This window comes from Pelophylax lessonae, assembly GCF_965119305.1.
Source record: "Pelophylax lessonae genome assembly, chromosome: 1".
Classification (NCBI taxonomy): Eukaryota; Metazoa; Chordata; class Amphibia; order Anura; family Ranidae; genus Pelophylax; species Pelophylax lessonae.
Genome location: NC_138768.1, coordinates 181067222 through 181092701, shown reverse-complemented (window position 1 = coordinate 181092701; position 25480 = coordinate 181067222). Strand labels below are relative to the sequence as shown.

Below are 25480 nucleotides of genomic sequence, written 5' to 3'. Positions count from 1 at the left end.
TATTATATCTTTTCATGTGACAACACTGAAGAAATGACACTTTGCTACAATGGAAAGTAGTGAGTGTACAGCTTGTATAACAGTGTAAATTTGCTGTCCCCTCAAAATAACTCAACACATAGCCATTAATGTCTAAACCGCTGACAACAAAAGTGAGTACAACCCTAAGTGAAAATGTCTAAATTGGGCCCAATTAGCCATTTTCCCTCCCCGGTGTCATGTGATTAGTTAGTTTTACAAGGTTTCAGGAGTGAATGGGGAGCAGGTGTTTTAAATTTCACTGGAAGTTCAAAATGGCACCTCATGGCAAAGAACTCTCTGAGGATCTGAAATAAAGAATTGTTGCTTTTCACAAAGATGGCCTAGGCTACAAGAAGATTGCCAAGACCCTGAAACTAAGCTGCAGCACGGTGGCCAAGACCATACAGTGGCTTAACAGGACAGGTTTCACTCTGAACAGGCCTCGCCATGGTCGACTTAATAAGTTGAGTGCACATGCTCAGCGTCATATCCATAGGTTGTCTTTGGGAAATAGACGTATGCATCCTGCCAGCATTGCTGCAGAGGTTGAAGGGGTGGGGGGGTCAGTCTGTCAGTGCTCAGACCATATGCCGCACACTGCATCGAATTTGCCTGCATGGCTGTCATCCCAGACGGAAGCCTCTTCTAAAGATGATGCACAAGAAAGCCTGAAAATTGTTTGCTGAAGACAAGCAGACTAAGGACATAGATTGCAGGAACATTTTCTGTGGTCTGATGAGACCAAGATGAATTTATTTGGTTCAGACGGTGTCAAGTGTGTGTGGCGGCAACCAGGTGAGGAGTACAAAGTGGTGGGAGTGGTCTGGGGCTGCCTGAGTGCTACAGGCACTGGGGAGCTACAGTTTGAGGGAACCATGAATGCTAACATGTACTGTGATATACTGAAGCGAGCATGATCTCTTCCTTTCGAATACTGGTTCGCTTGGCAGTATTCCAGCATAATGACCCCTTACACAACTCCAAGACGACCACTGCCTTGCTAAAAAAGCTAAGGGTAAATTTGATGGACTGGCCAAGCATGACTCCAGACCTAACCCCTATTGAGCATCTGTGGGGCATCCTCAAACGGAAGGTGGAGGAGCACAAGGTCTCTAACATCCATCAGCTCTGTGATGTCATCATGGAGGAGTGGAGGAGGACTCCAGTGGCAACGTGTGAAGCTCTGGCAGTGCTGGGAAATAATGGTGGCTACACAAAATATTGACACTTTGGGCCCAATTTGTACATTTTCACTTAGGGGTGTACTCACTTTTGTTGCCAGAGGTTTAGACATTAATGGCTGTGTGTTAAGTTATTTTGAGGGGACAGCAAATTTACACTGTTATACAAGCTGTACACTCACTACTTTACATTGTAGCAAAGTGTTATTTCTTCAGTGTTGTCACATGAAAAGATATAATAAAATATTTACAAAAAAAAAAAAAAAACTTTTGTGAGATACTGTGTATGTATATATACTGCTCAAAAAAAATACAGGAAAACTTTTTAATCAGAGTATAGCATCAAGTCAATTATTTTTTATATACTTTGATATTGATCTGGTCAGTTAAGTAGCAGAGGGGGCTGTTAATCAGTTTCAGCTGCTTTGGTATTAATAAAAATTAACAGGTGCACTAGATTGACAACAATGAGATGACCTCCAACACAGGAATGGTTTTACAGGTGGAGGTTACTGCCATTTTTTTCCCTACTCATATTTTTTCACTGTTTTTCATTAGTTTTGTTTTTGGTTAGGGTCAGTCTCACTACTGGTAGCGACACCTGGACCCTATAAAAGTTGCACAGGCACTCCAACTCCTCCAGGATGGCACATCAGTACGTGCCACTGCATTGGTATCATCCTTTCTGTCCTACCATGTTACCCAGTCCATATCAGTGTGTGTGTATATATATATATATATATATATAATATCCATCATGTTTTTTTTCCCCATTGCAGGATATCTATCCAGATATGGACTGAGTAATGTGTTAGGAACAAAAGGATGCCACATAGTTTAATAGAAATGAAAATGATCAACCTACAGAGGGCTGAATTCAAAGACATCCCCAAAATCAAAGTAAAAAAATGATGCAGCAGGCTAGTCCATTTTGCTGAAATTTCATTGCAGCCACTCAAAATGATATTTAGTAGTTTGTATGGCCCCCACATGCTTGTATGCATGCCTGACGCCAGGGCATGCTCCTAATGAGACGACGGATGGTGTCCTGGGGTATTTCCTTCCAGATCTGGACCAGGACATCACTGAGCTCCTGAACAGACTGAGGTGCAACCTGCTATCATCTGTGAAAAGCACAAGGTGCCAGTGGCAGACCTGCCAATTCTGGTGTTCAATGGCAAATGCCAATCGAGCTCCACGGCACAGGGCAGTGAGCACCGCGCCCACTAGAGGATGTTGGGCCCTCAGGCCACTATCCTGAAGTCTGTTTCTGATTGTTTGGCTAGAGACATTCATACCAGTGGCCTGCTGTAAGTCACTTTGTCCGTCTCTGGCAGTGCTCATCCTTTTCCTCCTTGCACAAAGAAGCAGCTACCGGTCCTGCTGATGGGTTAAAGAACTTCTACGGCCCTGTCCAGCTCTCCTAGAGTAACTGCCTGTCTCCTGGAATCTCCTCCATGCTCTTGAGACTGTGCTGGAAGACACAGAAAACCTTCTGCCAATGGCACGTACTGATGCGCCATCCTGGAGGAGTTGGACTGCCTGTGCAACCTCTATAGGGTCCAGGGGTCGCCTCATGCTACCAGTAGTGACACTGACCCTCTGTTTTGGAGGCCGTCTCATTGTTGCAGATATAGTGCCCCTGTTGTTAATTTTATTAGCACCAAAGCAGCTGAATCTAATTGACAACCCCCTCTGCTACTTAACTGACCAGATCAATATCCCAGGAGTTTAATTGACTTGATGCTATACTCTGATTTAAAAAAGTGTTCCTTTAATTTTGAGGTGTGTGTGTATGTGTGTATATATATATATATATATATATATATATATATATATATATATATATATATATATATATATATATATATATATATATATATAATATAAACAAAATTATAAACGCAACACTTTTGTTTTTGCCCCCATTTTTCAAGAGCTGAACTCAAAGATCTAAGACCATTTCCATGTACACAGAAGGCCTATTTCTCTCAAATATTGTTTACAAATCTGTCTAAATCTGTGTTAGTGAGCATTTCCCCTTTGCTGAGATAATCCATCCACCTCACAGGTGTGGCATATCAAAATGCTGATTAGACAGCATGATTATTGCACAGGTGTGCCTTAGGCTGGCCACAATAAAAAGCCACTCTAAAATGTCCAGTTTTATCACACAGCACAATGCCACAGATGTCGCAAGTTTTGAGGGAGCGTGCAATTGGCATGCTGACTGCAGGAATGTCCACCAGAGCTGTTGGCCGTGAATTGAATGCTCATTTCTTTACCATAAGCCGTCTCCAAAGGCGTTTCAGAGAATTTGTCAGTATATACAAAAGGCCTCACAACGGCAGACCACGTGTAACCTCACCAGCCCAGGACCTCCACATCCATCATCTTCATCTCCAAGATGGTCTGAGACCATCCACCCAGACAGCTGCTGCAACAATTGGTTTGCATAGCCAAAGAATTTCTGTACAAACTATCGGAAACCGTCTCAGGGAAGCTCCTCTGCATGCTCGTTGTCCTCATTGGGGTCTCCACCTGACTGCAGTTCGTCGTCGTAACCGACTTGAGTGGGCAAATGCTCACATTTGATGGCGCCTGGCACTTTGGAGAGGTGTTCTCTTCACGGATGAATCCCAGTTTTCTTAAATCTTTGAGTTCAACTCATGAAAAAGGGGGGCAAAAACAAGTGTTGCGTTTACAATTTTGTTCAATATATATATATATATATATATATATATATATATATATATATATATATATATATTTATACAGTATGTATATGTGTGTGTGTGTGTATGTATATATATATATATATATATATATATATATATATATATATATATATATATATATATAAATACACTTTTTTTTTATTAAAAGCGTTCTTACTTTACTTAGAAGAAATTACTATATTTTTGGGAAACTTGTGTCAAAACAAAAACTCTTGATTTCACTATTCTCTACAAATAGTAAATAATATGGTCAGATGATGGAAGATGCTGGTACTTGCTAATTTGTTTTCCACCTTGTCTTCTTTTCCATTCACTTACATATTTATACTGCTTTGAAGTCTTGAGTAAAGTGTATGCTCATTACACAGTTAGTGTCTCCAGACCCTGACAAGCAGGTATTGAGATAAATGCAAGTTACAGAGAATATCTATTTATCGTCATTTCTGCCTCTAGATTTACCAACATGGTGGCTAAATAAGACAAGTCTCAAATCTAAAAACACAAATTTCAAATACATTATGTACTGTCTAGTCTTCCTGTCCTTGACGCAGGACAACAGTTGCCTTGTGCTAAATATGTGGAGCTTTAATTGGTTTCAACAAAAGGTCAGAGACCTAGCTGTGTCTGTAAAAAAATTAATTGCACACCTTTCTACTTCTTTCACCTTCGACATTTTTCGGACACGCAAAGTAAATATATTCTCTTTTCTATAAGTGCGATAGCCTTTCTTGATTGGTCGCAGAAGCTTTTTAAGCATGCTTATGGCTAAAAAAAGGTATCAATTTGTTACACGCCTATGGCTAACACTACTGGTGTTCTGCTTCAAATTGCCTGTTTCCTAAAGCATACATTACCTTGTCTTAATGCTTGAAGTGTCTCCCGTAAATTCTAAAAATCAGATAGCGTATGACTAGCTTAGAGATCGTTAGCATTGGAAGTGCTAACAGCCAGTTTTCAGAGTTTTATAAGGCAAACCACAGATAGTTATTTTTGCTATATGAGATTTTTTCATGCCGTATAGCAGGGGTCTTCAAACTATGGCCCTCCAGTTGTTCAGGAACTACAAATCCCATCATGCATTGTCATGTCTGTGAATGTCAGAGCAATGCCTCATGGGATGTGTAGTTCTGCAACAGCTGGAGGGCCGCAGTTTGAGGATCCCTGCCGTATAGTAAGATAGTATTGCAACCGACCTGGAATGAGCATGAGCAAGGAGCACCCAACCTCTAACTGCTACAGCTGAAAGTTTCTTAAGGCTCAGTGAATCTGTTTCTTGAGGGCATAGAGCCATATCTAGAAAGCTGCCGTACCAGCAGGTCTTTCAAATGAGCTGTACCGCCACCTGATATTAGACAAAACCAGCAAACAATGCCAGATAATGCCTGGCTGGAGGCTTATGGAATTCAGATGCAGTTACTCATTTGACATGTCAGGACATTAGTGCTGCAGTCCTTGGTGACCTTTTTATAGTCATGTTTATGAATATTGCTTAATAAGTGCTAATTTACAGGCTTTTATATGAAAAAATAGCACGTCACATGAATGCCTTTATTTTGTACGGTATTGTAGAAAAATAATACATCGTGGTCAACACTTTTCCACTCCAATATTCCTTATATTTGAGTCCAGTACCTTGGTAAAGTGTATTGGAATTTTGCAGAACAGAACATATCAGATGATTTCCTTTGTGATGTAGAACAATAATAATCATCAGGGTTTGTGATTGATTGTACACATTTAATTCCTGTGTAATTTTATGTAGAATCAGGCTCATTGTATATCAGGTCATAAAGATCCAGCTGTAGCGTGGTGGGAAAGGGTAAAGCCCATTATACTTGTTTCAGTCTGACCATAGAAACTTTGTATGATTAACTTGAGAGTTACCATATTGGCCCTTGCCCTTGCCAGATTTAAAGGATAAGTTTACCTTTGGGAACATGTAACATGTTCCCAGTGCTGTATTCGCTGTTCTGTCAAATTAGCAAACCTGTCAGATTAGCTAACGAAAGTGACGTTCCGTCAGCTGATTTACCGAAAATACTTACTGCGCATGCGTTCCACTGTTGCAGGTTTGCTAATCTGACAGAACACCAGCAGTCAGAAGGCGGCAGCGGACATCTTGTTACACACAGCCAAGTCTTGAATTTCAGACTCATTATAGCAATCATTTTTTTGAGCAGTGTATGCCAATGAAAGTATTACATAAAACCTGTTTTTATTAATACAATGTTTTTGACCCAATGACATCACCTCTGTGTCCTTGTGCTTCCCTATTCAATGCAAGAAGATCATGGCTGGAGGGAGAGGCTGGCAGGGTGTTGTACATACCTTCCTGCAAACAGCTGTAGGAACACCCATATGTGATGCTGGGCCCCCACAGTTGAAAGAACTGAAGTCCAATGAATAAAAACGAGGGCCAGGGAAAGAAAGGCCATGAAATGCTAGAGGTCCTCCAACCAGAAAATAAGCAGTCTCTGTCTGACTTGCTGCAATTTCTAACTGTGAGATGCTTACAGTATGCAGTAAAATTTAACGTAAGCTATTTCAGTATTTCAGACGGGCCTGTACAAAAGAATGAAGATAAGGCTAGACCTCAACTTTAATGGTATCCGCATGTACTTGCATGTGTGTGCAATCCTGACGGCACAATATTGAATTAGCTGTAGGAGTGTAGACTACTATAATAAATGCAATATATACTACAAATTACACAATGATATATATGTCATTTAGTAAAACTTTTTTTCATTTTGGATAGAGCAAGGGAGGGTGATAATTCCTATCAGATTTTTTCTTCACCATCTGTTTCCCATTGGGGAGATTTTGCTTCACTTCCTGTCCCATAGCCAAACAGGATATGAGATGAATTCTCTGTAAATCAAGGGAATTCCTTGGGGACCCCCAGGCCACCATAACTAGTGTAGTCATTGGAAGATTTCCCCTTTATTACTTTTTCGGGGACAAACTATAATATACACAAAGATCTCTGCAGTAGGGATTGACCAATTATCGACGAGGCTGATATATTGAGGGCCGATATGCACTTTCCCCGATATATCGGAATCGGCCCCGGAGATTACCGATATTGTCGTGACGTCATTGCGTATGTTGCGCCACGCACTAGGACAGCTTCTGCTTTCTTAGGCCGCCCCCCTCAGCCTCCTCTGGAGTCGGGGAGTCTCAACAGTGAGTGTACAGTGCACACAGTGTGTTTAACACAGCCGCCACATACATACACCCACCCACAGCTGCCCGGTGCCAGCCAGCCACCCACACACCCACAGGCCTGTACCAGCTCTGTCTTTTTTCTAAAGGTCATTTATTTATATATGTTTGACTCACTGCTAGCAGTTTTGTAGAATTGAGCATTTCATTGTAGATGGCAATGAACCATGCTTGAAACCAGTGAATTAAATATAATCTGTGAGGATCGCAATAGGTGTTTCTAGATTTTACAAGCAAAGATTTTTTTTTTGTATACCAAATAGCGCATTGACTAAAGTTGTTATGCAATCACATGCTGTAGTTGATTTTTTTTTTTTTTTTTCATTAAAATAAGGCTTTCTTATTCAAATAGAATAGCTAGAACAATACACTAGCACTACTGCAGCAGTTTATGCATAATTCACAATCAGATGATGTGAAACTGATGTCCCTGCAAGTGCGGTTTTCCTATCAGTTTTCATGCAGTTAAGCTGGGAAGAACGAGCTCTTAATGTTAAAAATGTTAATAAACAAACCTTAACATGTTCAGTAACAGATTTGTGTTGAAAATTGTGTTTATTTTGCAAAACTTTAAATGTTCAAAATATCGGCCCATATTAGCCGATACCAATATGCAATGGCCAAAATATTGGTATCGGTATCGGCAATGAAAAACCGATATCGGTCGATCCCTACTCTGCAGTCTCCCCCTATCTCTACCCTCATCCAGCCCTGCCCAGCTCTGCAGCTCTCCTTGGCTCTCCTGTGACTCATCCCTCTGCCACTCTCCTGACCCCCTCCTCCCTTGCTGGAAAACTCTCACTAGAGTTAGAGAGAGAGCTGTGCATGATGGCATTAGCCTAGGGCCAGTGATGGTGAACCTTGGCACCCCAGATGTTTTGGAACTACATTTCCCATGATGCCCAACTACACTGCAGAGTACATGAGTATCATGGGAAATGTAGTTCCAAAACATCTGGGGTGCAAAGGTTCGCCATCAGTGGCCTAGGCTAATGACCAGACAAGAAAGAGGAAGTGGGCTGTATAAGGTATTGACAGAAAAAAAAAATGTTTAACTATCCAAATTTAAAACAACAAGGGCATATAAACAACAAAAAGTTTTGATTATACTTTCACTTTTTTTCCTGCTCGCTGTTCCATATTTTAATCATTTGTATTTTATATGCAGGTTTGTAAATGCTACCTGTAGAGGTCATGTGAATATTCGGGAATGTGATAAGCATTTCCTGTTTAACCACTTCCCGACCGCCACAAGTACATATACTGCGGCGGTCAGCCCCGGCCAGGCAAAGTGACGTATATATACGTCACTAGCCTGTCACCGGCTTGTGAGCCAATAGCGGGCGAGCACGCGCCCGCCGCGGCTCATTCACTAAGGAGTCAGTGCGTGTGACCGGCGGACCTGATGTCCGCCGGTCACTCGGCGATCGTCGGTGGAGAGGGAGAAAGGCAGGCGGCTAGTGTAAACAAGCCGCCTGTCATTCTCCCCTGTTAAAAATGGAGATCAGACGGTTCTACTATGTAGGACCGTTGATCTCTGTTTTTACAATAGTAGACATGTCCCATCACAGTTAGAAATCCGCCCCTAGGACACACTTAACCCCTCCCTCTCCAATACAGTTAACCCCTTCCCTGCCAGTGTCATTTTTACAGTAACAGTGCATATGTATAGCACTGATTACTGCAGTAATGTCACTGGTAACCCCAAAAGTGTCAAAAATGTCAGTCAAGGGTCCGATCTGTCCGCTGCAATGTCGCAGTCCCGCAAAAAAATCGCAGATCGCCGCCATTACTCGTTAAAAAAAAACACCAAAAATGACAAAAATCTTTCCCTTTGTTAGTAAACGCGATAACTTTTGCGCAAACCAATCAAAATACGCTTTTTGCGATTTTTTTTTTTTTTTACCAAACATATGTAGCATAAAACAAATTGGCCTGAAAATGTTAAAAAATTTTGATTTTTACATTTTTTTTTTGAGGGATTTCATATAAAAAAATGTGAAAAATATTGTTATTTTTGCAAAATTTACGCTCTTTTTTTTGTTTCTAGCGCATGATCAAAAAATCGCACAGGTGATCAAATACCACCAAAAGAAAGCTATGTTTGTGGGAATAAAAGGACGTCAAATTCGTTTAGGTACAGCGTCGCACGACCGCACAATTGTCTGTTAAAATCACGCAGTAAAAAATCGCAAAAAACCCCCTGGTCAGGAAGGGGGTAAAATCTTCCGGGGCTTAAGTGGTTAAAAGAAACAGGTCATCAGAGAATTGCTTGATTGCCATTAATGAAATTTTGAAAACACTAATAGGCTCATCATGGGTAACTATAGTGATTAGAATTGGTGCATAAACCCACCTTTCAGGCATCACCTGCAATGCTGGTCTGTAATAACCTCTAGTAGTAACATGCAATTACCAGCTGGACACAATGATTGACACAATGTAGATCATATGTTTAGTGTGTTTAGTGTGTTCACTTTTGCTTTTGAAGTCCAGTCATGAATAAGGTTCACCTTTTTTTGCCTATAATTACCATCAACAATCGGGTCTATTATGGTGACATTAGACTTTAGACTGACATTGGATTCCCCAGATTACATGTATTCTCTACATAATATTCTGAATATGTTTTGTTCGCATTTGACAAGTATACACTTTTCCCACGCTACCCTAGAAAATGAGGTTATAAAGTGTTGCATCTCACCACGGAAAATGCTTTGTCACATGACTAGGATTCTGGCATAGTATACCCAGACAGATTAGTGTGAGGAAGGCTAAAGGGAACCAAAAAGAGCTTCACTGTATCAAAAATAGGGGCTTTATTTCTCCCTTTAGGATAGTTGGCGGAACCGTGTAAATCATTTTTTTATGCCCCTGTGGCAGAATGTGCATTCAGTAGTGCTGGTTTGCAGCACAGATACAACTCAATATTGTAGAAGCATCTATCCCAAACTGCACACAGCTGTCTCTGGCTTGTTGGCCCTCATCAGTGCAGTGCATGGAAACAATAGGGTTGATTTACTAATGCCCCATACACACGTGCAGATTATCTGCAGACTTTTGTCTGCAGACTTACCTTTTCTATGTAGTGCAAGGGCCTGCCGGATTGCATACAAATTGAAAGTGTTTAGGTTTGACCTCATATTATATGGTTTTGGTAAGTCTGCAGACAAAAGTCTGCAGATAATCTGCACGTGTGTATGGGGCATAAGGCTCCTTTCACACATACTGTCTGTCTGTCCATTTTTCATCCATCCGTTGACGGATGAAAAACGGACTTTAATGCATCTTTATGGAAAAACGGATGTGAACGGATGATCATCCATTTACATCCACATCCGTCATCATCAATTTTTTTAAACTGATCAGCGTTCTATTTTTCTTCCGTTTAAAAAAACAGGTCGGATGAAAAACGTATGTAAACTGACAAATGGTCAGTTTTTCATCCGTTTTTGCATTGGTAGTGGATGTAAAATAACTGTTGAAAACTCATGACCACTGATGAGCACTGATAGGGCTGCTGTTAGAAATCATAGGGCCCCGTACAGCCTACTTTTTGGGGCCCCTTTGACCCGCTTTTGACCCCACCCCTGGCCCCTCCCCTGTTCTGGTTTCGAACATGTAATATAATGAGACATGACTGGCCTTCTTTATGGAGAGATCTGGGGTCTATTAGACCCCAAATCTCTTCTCTAGCCTTCAAAGCATCTGATAATATTGATATTTCTGCTCCTACAGGACTTTAGAAAGCCCTGTTTGTTATTTTGAAGAAATGAAGTGTAAAGGTGCCCGGGCCCCCCTGTTAAGCTGATAGGGTCGGGCCTGGTACAACAGGACTGGCTGCACTGCCTTATCAGTGGCCCTGACCACTGATGACAAACTGATGACAAATGGATGACCTCGGATGGCAAACTGATGACCACGGATGACAAACTGATGACCACGTATGACAAACGGATGAAAAACTGATGACGAACGGATGAAAAACTGATGAGCACTGATGAGAAACGAATGAATACTTCATCCAATTTGACGTGACTGAACTGATGAAATGAATGCTCCACATGTGTGAAAGGGGCCTTGGTTAAATGGGTTGTTCGCTTTTCAAGGGAAGGTGTTCTTTTCAAGGGATTTGCCCCAGACCTAATGCCGGCCATAGACGGAGTGATTTTCAGCCATGGGTAGCAGGAAACACTGACTGTTGACAGGGAAATCGAGCTCCTGAAGAGCCATTTTGTTCTCCTGGCGGAGGATCGGGAGAACAGAGTGATTATTGCTAGCGGCTATAAGGCCTCATGCATTTTTACAGCTGCTGTTTTTGGCTTCAGGCATTTTTTTTTTCTCCAGCCAGTAAACTCCCCAGCATTTTATTCTATATGTCCATGCACACATCAGTGTTTTATGGCAGGGGTGTTTTCTGGCTGGAAAAAAATCCAGAACTAGTGGGTTTTAAGAGGCGTTTTTCAACTGTAAAAACGCTCTAACTCTTATAAAAGCTAAAAAATGTTCAAAACACGCTGAATATGTGGCTATTCGGCGTTTACCAGTGTTTTTGAGCCATAAGCCTTTGTGGGAGTATAATTTTGCTAAATAAAGCCTTCAGTAAATCCGTCCCAATGGCTTCTTGGAGTAGAGTTTGTGGAACACTCAGAAAGGATATAGTGAAGTGGACTAAGCGCCGGTTCACACTACCGCGACGCTACTTCCCGGGGCGACCTCCGAGATCGCGGTGCGAGCAGCGCGCCGTGACCTCAGAGCGGCCGCCACGGACTTCATAACATTGAAGTCTATGGCGGTCGCCTCCTGGTCGCCCCAAAGAAGCTCCGGACCCTTTTTCTAGGTCGCAGCGACTTGTGTCGCTCCTATTAGAACGGGTCCGCAGCTTCCCTATGGGAGGCGACCTGCGGCGACCTGTGAGGCGACCAGGTCGCCTCACAGGTGGCCCTAGTGTGAACCGAGGCTGAAAGTATAAGCCACACACAGTTACCATAATTCAACACAATAGCCTATATTTACTTTTGCAGCTAGTGTTCAATAATACCTACTGTATGTTTGTTACAGGTTCCCATTCACAGGTAGGTTGCAGGTATGCAGCTCAGCTTAGAGGTCTGTGCATAGGCATTTATTTTATCTTTCCCTCAGTTCCTTTTCATTTCTCTTTAAAAGACATCTCATTGAAACTCACAGCTATTGTTAGCCGCAAGGTAACGTTATTTTAATGATGACCCAGGTGGCAATCTTTGTGCATTGACTTTTACATACAAACTACTTCAAATAGTGATAAAATAAAAATGCCTTTGGTAAATGCAGATATCCATTTAAATAAAAGTCAAATAACACACAGGAATACAAATAAGCATGCTTTATGCCATTGTTATTCACAAAAAGATAAAGCTGTTTTTAACCACTTACTGCCCGCCCGCCGCAGTTTTACTGCGGCAGGTCGGCTCTGTCCCGTGAAACAATGTAACTGTACATCACTTTGCGGGACCGCTAGCAGAGGTGGGCACGCATTCGCACAGGGGAAGCCTATCAGCAGGTCCGGCGGCCGAGATTGCCGGCGGGCACCCACGATCGCTCCTCGTGGAGACAGAACGCCGGTCTGCGGTTGTAAACACGGCAGACCGCTGTTCTGTCAGTTATGAACACAGGAATCCGGTTTTCCTCTTATTTAGGAACACAGGTCTCTGTGTTCATGCAGAAAGCCCACCCCACAGTTAGAAAGCACCCCCTAGGGACACATATAACTCTTTGTCAGTAACCGTGCATATTTTTAGCACTGATTACTGCAGTAATGTTACTGGTTCCCCCAAATGTGTCAAAAATGTCAGGGGTCCGATCTGTCCACCGCAATGTCGCAGTCCCGCTAAAAATCGCTGATCGTTGCCATTACTAGTAAAATAAATAAATAAATAAAAATGACATAAATTTTTCCCCTAGTTTGTAGACGCGATAACATTTGTGCAAACCAATCAATATACGCTTATTGGGATTTTTTTTTACCAAAAATATGTAGCAGAATACATATTTGCCTAATAGCATTAAAACATTTGATTTTTATAACATTTTTATTGGGAATTTTATACAGCAGAAAGTAAAAAATATTATGCAAGTACATTTTTTTTAAGAATCTTTGCTGTTTTTTTGTTCATAGCACAAAAAAATTAAAATCGTACAGGTGATCAAATACCACTAAAAGAAAGCTCTATTTGTGGGGAAAAAAAAGACATCAATTTTATTTGGGTACAGCGTCGCACGACCATGTAATTGTCAGTTAAAGTAACGCAGTGCCGTATCGCAAAAAGTGGCCTGGTCATTCAGGGAGTAAATCCTTCCGGTCCAGAAGTGGTTTTAAAGCCACTCACCTACCTGGTGATGACTGAAATGTTGTGAAGGCCTCTCTTGCGCCTCCTGCCCAACACTCCTGAAGGGGGAGACAGAGTGCAAGGGCAGGAGTAGATGGCTGGTAAAGTCCAGCGGCAGCCAGATACCAAGGGACCAAGTCAGTAGGCAGAGCAATTCCTGGAAGCAGGCCAAGGTCGGTAACAGCCGGGCAGTGCAGTACAGAATCAACAGGCAAAGTCCAGTAAACAGGCCGAGGTCAGAGAGATAAGGTGAGCTAGGTTAGTGGAGAAAGCCAGGTCATACACAGGCTCAATGGATCAGGTCACAGGAAAACAGGTACAAGCTGAAGGCCATTCATCAACTGCTCATGGTGACAGGCCAGTTTAACCACTTTAGTCCCGGAGGATTTGGCTGCTCAAAGACAAGGCCCTATTTTGCGATTCGGCACTGTGCGACTTTAATAGACAATTGCGCGGTCGTGCAACGCTGTACCCAAACGAAATTGACGGCCTTTTTTTCCTACAAACAGAGCTTTCTTTTGGTGGTATTTGATCACCTGTGAGATTTTTATTTTTTGCGCTATAAACAAAAGAGCGACAATTTTGGAAAAAAAATATATATTTTTCACTTTTTTTTTTTTGTATGAAATTCTCAAAAAAAAAAAAATGTAATCGTGAGTGGCCGGCGACCATCTGAGCCGCCGGTCATACGTGCTGGCTCCCCAGGTAACAAACGATGGCGGGAGCGCGCCGCCGCCGGTGCCCGCTCGCCCCCTAGAGTCTTCTGAGCAAGTGACATAGTACTACGTCGCTTTGCTCAGGAGCAGCTGCATGCCGCAGTAAAACTGCGGCGGGCGGTCATTATGTGGTTAAAAAGGGAACTGGGCAGCAAGTACGCACGCTAATTCATATGTGCGCATGTACGTGATGAACTGGAATAGTGCATTTATTGCCTCTTTGCCAGAAGTATTAGCATGTGAGCAATGCACATGCGCACGAATATGAACATAAGCCCGCACTGGCTTTCTGGTGCTGGGAATCTGGTTTACCTTACAAAGCCCCTGTAATCCAGCTCACAGGTTCTTGCTCCTCCGGGGTCCTTTCCTCTCACAAACAATTCAGTGAAGTGTTCCAAAGGGTAAAGTCAAGCAAGACACTCTACACAAGATCCTTTAACGTGTTTCAGCCTCTACTAGAGGGAGGATCCTGAGTGGAGTGTCTGCGCTTGTGCTGAACCTTAAAGTCGATTTTACCCTGTGGGAGCAGTGTGTGGCTCCAGAACTTTGAAAATTGATGACCACTAAGTAGAGGTGCACCGAATGGAAATTTTGGTGCTGAAACGGAAACCGAAAATGCAGGATGCAATTGGCCGGAAACCGAAACCGAAAATTACAGTTTTTAAAAAATATTCATATTTTTAAATATAATTGTATTTCATTTGACTTTTTAATTAATATGAATTTCAATGAATATGAATTTATTGTACCATTGTTGGCACCTTTAGCACAAAAAAAAAATGTATAAATTTAAATTCTATGTATGTCTTCTTCACACTGGTCCATTTTGCTTCCGTTGTGGTATTAAAAATCTTGCTTGCTGCAATTTTGGTCAGTTAAAAAAACCGCACCAAAAATGCACCTTCCCGCTGAAATGCGTGGAAACTGCAGCAAGAATGCATCAATAACACACTGTGTTACATTTCTGATGGGATTTGTAGGTCACGTGACCTATGAAAAAAACCCATAAGTACAGTAACATCTCTGCAAATGTGCAGCAAAAACCCTTTAAATTCACAGCAAAAGCTTTGGCGTCAGTAAGACATCTCCTCAATTAGGCCTCTTTCACACAGGTGCCTCTGCTAAACGGAATCTGCATGCTCAGCAGGGAATCTTTTCGCTGATCCAGAAGAATGACAGGTCCATGTCTGCTTCGTTATGCAGAGCGGACACAGGCACAGTCCTGCTCTCCTCTATGGGAAAATTGGATGGACTGCCTGTCCCTTTCCATCCGATGCCATCTGATCAGCCAGACGGATGGAAAAAAGGACCACCATCCGTCTGTTCTTGGCAGGCAGGATCTGATTAAATGGCGGCGGGTGTCAGCAGACGTGTCTACTGACATCCCCTGCTCTATATAAGACAATGCAGGGTTCCATCAGGTCCGTCTTAAAAACTGACAGGGGGACCTGATCAGACAGCCTGTGCGAAAGAGGCTTTAGAGTAGAGGAAGGAGCCTGGAGGAGCAAAGGGGGCACCTTTGTACAGCAACATTGTTATTCTGGGTGAAGGGGAGTGTTAGATGGACTAGCAGATTTAGATACTGTATACCAGAAATATGCAAACTGTGGCCCTCCAGATGTTGCCGAACTAGTCCCATGAGGCATAGCAAGACTCTGACAGCCGCAAGCATGACACCCAGAGACAGAGGCATAATGGGACTTGTTGTTTTGCAACAGCTGGAGGGCCACAGTTTGCATATCCCTGTAAAACAAATTTAAGCTAAACTCCAGATAACTTTCCTTTTGGCACAAAGGTTTTACATAAATAAAAGCTGATCATTGTAAGAGGTATATGGTTTGTCTCATCCCTCTGCTACATCTGTAGGACAACTTGTTCTGCTGGAAAACAACAGACTTACTGGCCTGATCAAGGAAAACTAACGCAAAAAATATCTCATTTAAGAAGTGATAAGTGGCGATATAATAAATGTTTGCTTTTGGGTTTATTACTGCTTTTAAGTGTTTGAGAAATATTTGTCTTGTCAGCCCTTAGTCTCTGATTTATCTCTGTATTTCTGTTGATACAAGCTGCCCTTCCTTTACATTCTGTTACAAAGCCTTAATGTTCTCACATCTCTGCCGGTTGTAGAATTTCTCTTCCTTTCTATACAAACACAGGCTCTTTTGAAGCACCCTTGGGTGCATATTTACATGGAGTGACCGTTGAATCGCTGTTTACTAATGGAAAGATTATATCTGTTTAGGATTTGTTCAATGTTTTTCTCTGGGCTTCTCAAGTTCATGCAGCTGCACTGATTTGAAAGACCAGGTTGGGCAATGTTTTTCCTCCTTTTCTTATCGAAACATGACCAAACTTATCAAGAGATTGCAACTCATATTAACATATCCTGAGGGTGCCATATGGTGAAATTAAAGTACTGCTGTGGAGAATTTTCCTTATATGTAAGGGTTTATAATGTAAGGCCATTTTATGCTCAGTGGAACGTGTTTGTGAAGCATTTTCTTTGAATCTAGAAAGCAGTGTATGAATTCGGAATTGGATTACATCAAGCAATGTTAAAGTTGAAGTGTAGGTATTCCAATTTTTACATAGTTACTTTGGTTCAGCTTGGATCAGTGTAAGTATGTATGTGCCATACCTGGCCAATCCCCACAGAAGCTGGAAGTCCCTGAAATGGGCACTAGCTTCAGGGTCCCATCCTTCTTTCTTCAATGCATGAGGACCCAGTTCAGGAAACACTTTGCTTTTCTCAATGAATGCAGAGTATTCTCTGGTTGGATGAGATGGAGATTGTAACATCATCGCTCTGCCTCTACACCTCATCCAATTGAAGAACGCTTTGCATTCAGTCAGAAGATGCAAAGTGTTTCCTGAATTGCATTCATGCCAGGACACCTCCTGTGTTCACAAGTTAGCAGGTCAGCCGCTTGACAAGGGGCCTGGAAGCCAGTAAGTATCACTGTAGTAGCGATGTCTACTACAGTCATTTGTAGGTGCCACAGGGATCCCACAGGTATGGCACATACTGTACATACTTGCATGGGTCCAAGCCTGGACCAGTGTTACAACGTAACAATTGCCATACGTAAGTGGCAGCTTTAACCACTTAAGCCCCGGAGGATTTGGCTGCTAAAAGACATGGGGTTTTTTCGCGATTTTTTACTGCGTGACTTTGACTGACAATTGCGCGGTCGTGCGACGCTGTACCTAAACGAATTTCACGTCCTTTTTTTCCCACAAACAGAGCTTTCTTTTGGTGGTATTTGATCACCTATGCGATTTTTTGATCATGCGCTATAAACAAAAAAAGAGAGTAATTTTTCAAAAATAACAATATTTTTCACATTTTTTTATATGAAATTCCCCCCCCCAAAAAATGTAAAAATCAAAATTTTTTAACATTTTCGGCCAAATTGTTTTACGCTACATATGTTTGGTAATAAAAATCTCAAAAAGCGTATTTTGATTGGTTTGCGCAAAAGTTATCGCGTTTACTAACAAAGGGAAAGATTTTTGTCATTTTTGGTGTTTTTTTTTTTAACGAGTAATGGCGGCGATCTGCGATTTTTTTTTTTGCGGTACTGCGACATTGCGGTGGACAGATCGGACCCTTGACTGACATTTTTGACACTTTTGGGGGTACCAGTGACATTACTGCAGTAATCAGTGCTATACATATGCACTGTTACTGCAAAAATGACACTGGCAGGGAAGGGGTTAACTTTATTGGACAGGGAGGGGTTAAGTGTGTCCTAGGGGCGTGTTTCTAACTGTGCAGGGACATTGCTATTGGTGTAAAAACAAAGATCAACAGTTCTACATAGTAGAACTGTCTGATCTTCATTTTCACACCAGGGAGAATGACGGGCGGCTTGTTTACATAAGCCGCTCCGCCTTTCTCCCTTCACAGGAGCGATCGTAGTGTGACCGGCGGACATCGAGTCCGCCGGACACACGCACTGACTTGTCTGTGAACGAGCCGCGGCGGGCGCGCGCCCGCCCGCAATAGGCTCGCAAGTCAGTGACAGGCGAGTGACGTATCGATACGTCACTCTGCCTGGCCGGGGCTGACCGCCGCAGTACATAGTCGTGCGGCGGTCGGCAACCGGTTAAGAGCCGGTTCACACTGAGGCGACTCAGTCTCCCGGACTTTGAGCCGCCCCGTGCAGCACGACTTCATCGCGGCTTGCAAACGACTTCTATAATAGAAGTCAATGCAAGCCGCTCCGATGTCGCCCTGAAGTAGTGCAGGAACCTCTTTCTAAGTCGGAATGACTTGAGTTGCTCTGATTAGAACGGTTCCATTGCACAGAATGGAGCGCGACTTGTCAGGTGACCAAGTGTGAACCGGGACTAAGGGTAAACCCCAATCTAAATTAAAGCTAAACTCTAAGCAGATGCTAAATAAACACATCAATGCAGCACTGTAATCATTAATACAATGTATTTTTTAGATGCAAGCAGTGTAAGTACCTAATTTAAGTGTATTGTGATATTTTGGGGTTCCAGATCACCAGCCAGTTGACTTTGTAAAAGCAAACGGTCCTCTGTTTTTCAAAACAGGCAAACAAAAAGAGCTTTTCTTCTGCATACCAAATAAAAACAGTTCACAAACTTCTGGTATTCTGGTATAAACTTCTGGTGAAGGCTCACCACCAGCATAAACCTGTCCCACGACAGGGTCTAGAGTTCCCATCTGCTTCATTGATTCAGAAATGATCAAAGGAGCCCAGCCATGTATCCCATAGTCCTCTCACAATTGTGTGCACCTGCTGTTTGTATCCTGCCCTTTTCAGCCCTCTCTTGCAGGTGGGTTATCCCTTTCAGGACCAAGTACACAAAGTCAGCGTTGAAAGCTTTTTTCCACCCAAAATCTCTCTGACCCTTTGATTTCTGGGACCCATATAAGGACTTCGTAATCCTGGGAAAACTACAAGTCATTTTACCCCTCTGTCAGATCACCATGAAACCCTTCACCCTGCATCTCTTGTCATCCCCCTTAAAAGGAGCACAACCCAAACAATGAGGACACATACCTCCTATCCAGAACCTATCCCTGATGTCCTGTTAAGTACATATAGCCTAAACCTTTTTGATAGAGTAGGGAGAGTTAAAGCCCCTTCCCAATGATATCTTTGCTGTCTGTGTACCATTTGGTAAATTTCCATTTACTTCCTCCCACAGACACAAAAGAAGTCAGGAAATTTCCTGAAGTGAGCGGAATTTCTTTCATTCACACTTGTCTCTGGAACATGTGTCCCCATTGAAAGATTGCTTCCAACCTTTTGCTTTGGGGACAATTCCAAAATGTTGATTCCTCCTCACTTTTTGCTTTCATTGACAGTGGTCACCATTACAAACAGAGGAGTGAATCTCTTCCAAGAACAAAAAGGTAACTGTAAAATCACAACATAGTGGCCGGACTTTTTGAACACTCTCAAAAACGAAAAAAAAAAACTGTGTTGCCTAGAGATACACTATAACATGTCAGCCTCTTGCAGTCCCTGTGCAGCAGTCCCTTACAACATGACTACCGCTGACTTGAGTCGAACACCTTTACCCAAGTTTATAGGCCTTGTTTGCATGAGCAGCAAGAAGGTGCAAAAAACAAGCAGTTGATCTGTGTTTGTACTGTCCTCTGTCCGCCCACCTAAATCCTACCAACCTAATGGCAGCTGGCGGGGCAGTAATGCTTTACTCTGTGGCTGCAGAAATTTTAAAGCATATGGAGTTTGACAGGCACACACTGCCTGTCAAACTTACCCGTTGAAGACAAATGGACTGTGCCACAACCAGCAAGCCCTTCGGCTTAAAAAAAAAAAATAGTTTTGTTCAATCTGCTCTCCCCTTCCTGTCCTAATATTCCTTGCTGGCTCATTTGCACTGCAAGTCAAATCAACTAATTGGTTCCTTTTGCCACCTTTCCACCTTGGTCTGTGTGCCAGTGTACAGGGAATTACAAGAGGTTGACACATAGCTGCATTTAAAAATAAATGTAATGTTTAAACTGGCATATTTTAAATATCTACTTGGGAGTTTGGCTTTTCAATTTTGCATTTGTTCTTTGTTACATTAGGGGAATTTGAGGCAGTGATGTACAAGAATATTTGCTCTTGTGTGCTAAAACATTGAATCTGGAGATAACTTTGCATACAAAATAATATATTTATAACTAATCCATAATACTGTACATTTAATTGATACTCATACCAGTGGGAGATTTTATAAGGCTTAATGGTTTGGCCCTTGTGCATCAATTCCCAAGGATTTCAGGTGCCCTGGAGGCACAGGTGCAGCAACCAACCTCACTGCCATCTGCCTGTCGAAAGCTATACCAGGCTGAAATACGCAGTGGCTGGACGCTGTAGCAAGCGGTACCCATGTTTAGGGCCTACTGCATTCAGGGAAGAATGCTGAGAATGGCCCTAATGTGGCTACCGCTTGGTACACATCCTTGAAAGCACATGGCCCTAAACGTGGTTGCCTCTCAGTACCTGGGCCTCCCAGTTGTCTGAAATCATCGGCATTTGACGTATACAGGCCAAACTGCCAACGTATATGTAGCCTTCTACACATTACAATGCTTTGGTTCTTGCGCAGTTGGCAGTGGTGCTGAGCATCATTTCTAATATTAATTAAAATAGCTATTTAGTCCTGATATATATTTTGCATCAAAAACTTTTAATTTTTTTGTAATCTGACCCCCCAACAGGTATTGAGTCATAAAATCGGTTTTCTTAAAGTATATGTATATCCAAAATGTTTTTAGTTTTTGTATAAAGTATGGAAGGATTAAAACCTCTGCCAGTAAATTATTTCCTGTGACTGTACCATTGCGGAAAATTCCCTTTACTTCTAGTCTCAAAGACTAAACAGAAAGTTACAGGGAAATCTCACAAAGAGAATGGAATTCTTCTCTCTTAGACAGTTGTCCCTGAAATTGGTGTCCCTTTTGGAACATTTGTGCTCATTATGCATTCTGGGAACAATCCTAAAAGACTGGATATACTATCCTATTCTTTCTTGGTGGCAGTGGCCACTAGAACACATAGAGATTTACTAAAACTGATGCATACAAAATCTGGTGCAGCTCTGCGTAGTGACCAATCAGCTTCTAACCTCAGCTTGTTCAATTAAGCTTAGACAATTAAACCTAGAAGCTGATTGGTTGCTATGCTCAGCTGAACCAGATTCTCAGCTGAACCAGATTCTCAGCTGAACCAGATTCTCAGCTGAACCAGATTCTCAGCCTGACCAGATTCTGTGTGCACTAATTTTAGTAAATCTCTCCCATAGTGGTGAGTTTCCCCAGTGGGTACAGAGATGGCTTTATCCCTTCACTGCTTTGCTTTAACTAAACAAAACAATTTTACCTAGAGATACTCAAACTCTTTAGAGCCTACACTTCCAATAACAATTTTCACATTCAACACTCTCCACACCCCACTCTTCAGGACCCATGCTTTGCCCCCCACAGCTCTTCAGTCCCACATTATCTCCTAGACAAATCCCTCTTTCAACCAGTATATGCACTGTCTGTTCCCATTTACCCACCACACATTGGGATCAGAGACAGTCTCTGTTCTCTCATAATATATTTGTGTTGTGTTCCCTAAATACTATGTATGGGTGCACTGCATAGGGGGTAAAGTGATCTGGAACTAGCTCAAGATTGGACAGTTGTACTTCCTTCAGCACCCTTTATGCATTATCAGGACAAGATTTCCATCACAGAACCTTTAGGCATGCTACTTCTGACCCTCAAAACAATATTTCTCTGCTAGAGGATTTTCTTTTTTTCTTCTTAAACTGCTTACATTTTTTTTTTTTTTTTGACACGGTGTAATAAATGTATATGTGTTGACTGTATTGCTACTAATAATGTGAAAAAATGTTGTTAACTGTGCAGGGGAAAAGCCCACTCTGTTGGCAATAGTCACAGGCCTACTTTGCTTAATGGTAAACCCAGCCTTGCGCGTGATGTCGATTGATGTTGGCAGTTCCTAACCATCTCTTGTAGAAGACCTGAAGTCTTAATATCTCCTGTAGCATGTCCTTAGTCTCTGACCATCTCCGGTAGCATGCTCATAGTCTCTGACCATCTCCTGTAGCATGTCCTTAGTCTCTGACCATCTCCGGTAGCATGCCCTTAGTCTCGGACTATCTCCTGTAGCATGCCCTTAGTCTCTGACCATCTATGGTAGCATGCCCTTAGTCTCTGACTATCTCCGGTAACATGCCCTTAGTCTCGGACTATCTCCTGTAGCATGCCCTTAGTCTCTGACTATCTCCTGTAGCATGCCCTTAGTCTCTGACCATCTATGGTAGCATGCCCTTAGTCTCTGACTATCTCCTGTAGCATGCCCTTAGTCTCTGACCATCTCCTGTAGCATGCCCTTAGTCTCTGACCATCTATGGTAGCATGCCCTTAGTCTCTGACTATCTCCTGTAGCATGCCCTTAGTCTCTGACCATCTATGGTAGCATGCCCTTAGTCTCTGACTATCTCCTGTAGCATGCCCTTAGTCTCTGACCATCTATGGTAGCATGCCCTTAGTCTCTGACTATCTCCTGTAGCATGCCCTTAGTCTCTGACTATCTCCTGTAGCATGCCCTTAGTCTCTGACCATCTCCTGTTGCATGCCCATAGTCTCTGACCATGTCCAGTAGCATGCCCTTAGTCTCTGACCATCTCCTGTAGCATGCCCTTAGTCTCTGACCATCTCCTGTTGCATGCCCATAGTATCTGACCATGTCCAGTAGCATGCCCTTAGTCTCTGACCATCTCCTGTAGCATGCCCTTATTCTCTGACCATCTCTTGTAGCATGCCCTTATTCTCTGACCATATCCTGTTGCATATGCGCAGTAACTGACAGCTTACTGTAGCATTACATTCATAATATGTGCAGCCCTTAAAGTGGAGGTCAGTGATTGCAGCGCTGCTAATAAATATATGAAATCAATATGGTGTTCTAAAATTCAACTATGTTGCTTAAAATAAGTCAATAAATCAAGCAATCAATAAAGTGCCAGTGGGTGCAAACTCTGTGCAAAATAGCAAAAAATCATATAATTGTGCAGATATTACAATGTAAAACTCATATCTGAAAGTGCAATCTGAGTGCCAAAAAAACATTTTGATATCCCACACCCCATAAGCGCGAGGTCCACAGTCATATCATCTTAAAGTGTTACTAAACCCAGGACCCTGCATCCACTATATCTGGTCTCCCACAGTACACAGAGCATGAAAATGCAGTCGTTTTAGTAAATATAAAATGCTAAATACCTTCTCATCAGCAGTTAGAGCAGTCTTGTAACCAGTGTTAATTTTGACGTCAAATTTCGATTTAGTTTTAGTTAGTCTTTCTACTAAAATGCCGTTTTAGTTGTATTTTAGCCATCTGAGTTGTTTTACTCATATTTTAGTCAACTATTATCTCCAGTACATTTTAGTTGACTAAAATCAATTGGGTTTAGTTACATTTTAACGCATTATTTCTTTATAACTGAAAAATATTTATATATATCTCCTGGAGTAAATATCTAATAATAATGTTTATTTTTCGTGGTATTAAGGTTTGAACATGCACTACAGACACAAATTTAGCTGTTGTGATATAAATTCACTTTAGTTTTAGTCATAGTCTTTTGAGTAAAATGCCATTTTAATTTTTTATTTGTATTTTAGTCATCCGAATTGTTTTTGTCGTATTTTAGTCAACTAAATTAACACTGCTTGTGACTTCTATCAGTGTCTAGTTAAAGCTCGTAGGAAGAGTTTTCATTCTCTCTGATTGACCTATGAGGCTGCTGGACCCCTGACCCTCTGTCTGGAAAGTGCTGATTAGCCCTGTGCTGATCACATGCACTTCCCAGGAAAACAAAAAAACTCTCTAGCAATAGCCACCAAACTGAGAATGTGCAGCTTGTCCCCAAGGCTCTGTTCTATCAGGAAATGGTTTGGGGACATTGTTAGAGGGGGAGGAACAGAGAAGACAGGTTCAAACAGCCTTTTTACACAATGCAGAGGACTAACCCCCTAGGTTCCACAGTGAGTATTACAAGCATGCTTTACTGCATATACAGACTGATTTTATGGTTGTGGGTTTAGTAACACTTTAACCACTTAAGGACTGCCCACCATATATATACTGTATGTATGTGTATATATATATATATATATATATATATATATATATATATATATATATATATATATATATATATATATATATATATATATATATATATATATATACTCTGGCAGGGCGACCCTTAAGCGCAAAATCAAATACATATAAGTGATTTTGCTTTAAGGCTCTAGGGGTTGTACGCACGCCCCCGGAGCCGTGCTTCCACTGTGATTAGACACAGTGGGAGCCAGTCTGCGGTACCGGCAGCCACAATCGCCGCCGCCCTTCCGCGATCGTCAAGGAGTCTGACAGAACGGTTGTCTGCCTATGTAAACAAGGCAGGCGTATGTTCTGTCAGACAGGATGGTAGAGATCGTGTGTTCCTAGTAATCAGCAACACCGATCTCTCTCTTACTGCAGCCAGTCCAGTCCCCCCACAGTTAGAAAGCACTCGCTAGGAGCACACTTAACCCCTTGATCGCCCCTGATGTTAACCCCTTTCTTGCCAGTGTCATTTATACAGTAACAGTTCATATTTAGCACTGATCACTGTATTGGTGTCACTGGTCCCCAAAAAGTGTCACTGAGTGTCAGATCTGTCCGCTGCAGTCCCGCTAAAAATCTCTGATCGCTGCCATTACTAATAAAAAATAAAAAAGTCCATAAATCTATCCCATAGTTTGTAAACGCTATAACATTTGCGCAAACCAATTTATATACGCTTTTTGGGATTTTGTTTACCAAAAATATGTAGCAGAATACAAATTGGCCTAAACTGATAAATAAATTCAATTTTTTTAATTTCTTTATTGGGAAAATTTTATAGCAGAAAGTAAAAAATATTTTTTTTTTTTTTTTTTTCAAAATTGTCAGTATTTTTTTGTTTATAGGGCAAAAAATAAACACAGCAGAGGTGATCAGATACCACCAAAAGAAAGCTCTATTTGTGGGGAAAAAGGACATCAATTGTATTTGGTTACAGCTTCGCATGACCACGCAATTGTCAGTTAAAACAACGCAGTGCCGAATCGCACAAAATGGGCTGGTCATTAAGGGGGCAAAACTTTCTGGGGCTGAAGTGGTTAAGGGATGTCG

The 25480-nt window shown here is 41.9% G+C and overlaps 1 protein-coding gene across 1 annotated transcript in view; it reads left to right on the top strand.

Moving 5' to 3' along the window:
* Positions 1-25480, top strand: part of EPB41L4A (erythrocyte membrane protein band 4.1 like 4A) — a 445595-nt gene that overhangs the window by 168081 nt on the left and 252034 nt on the right. The window lies entirely within an intron of this gene.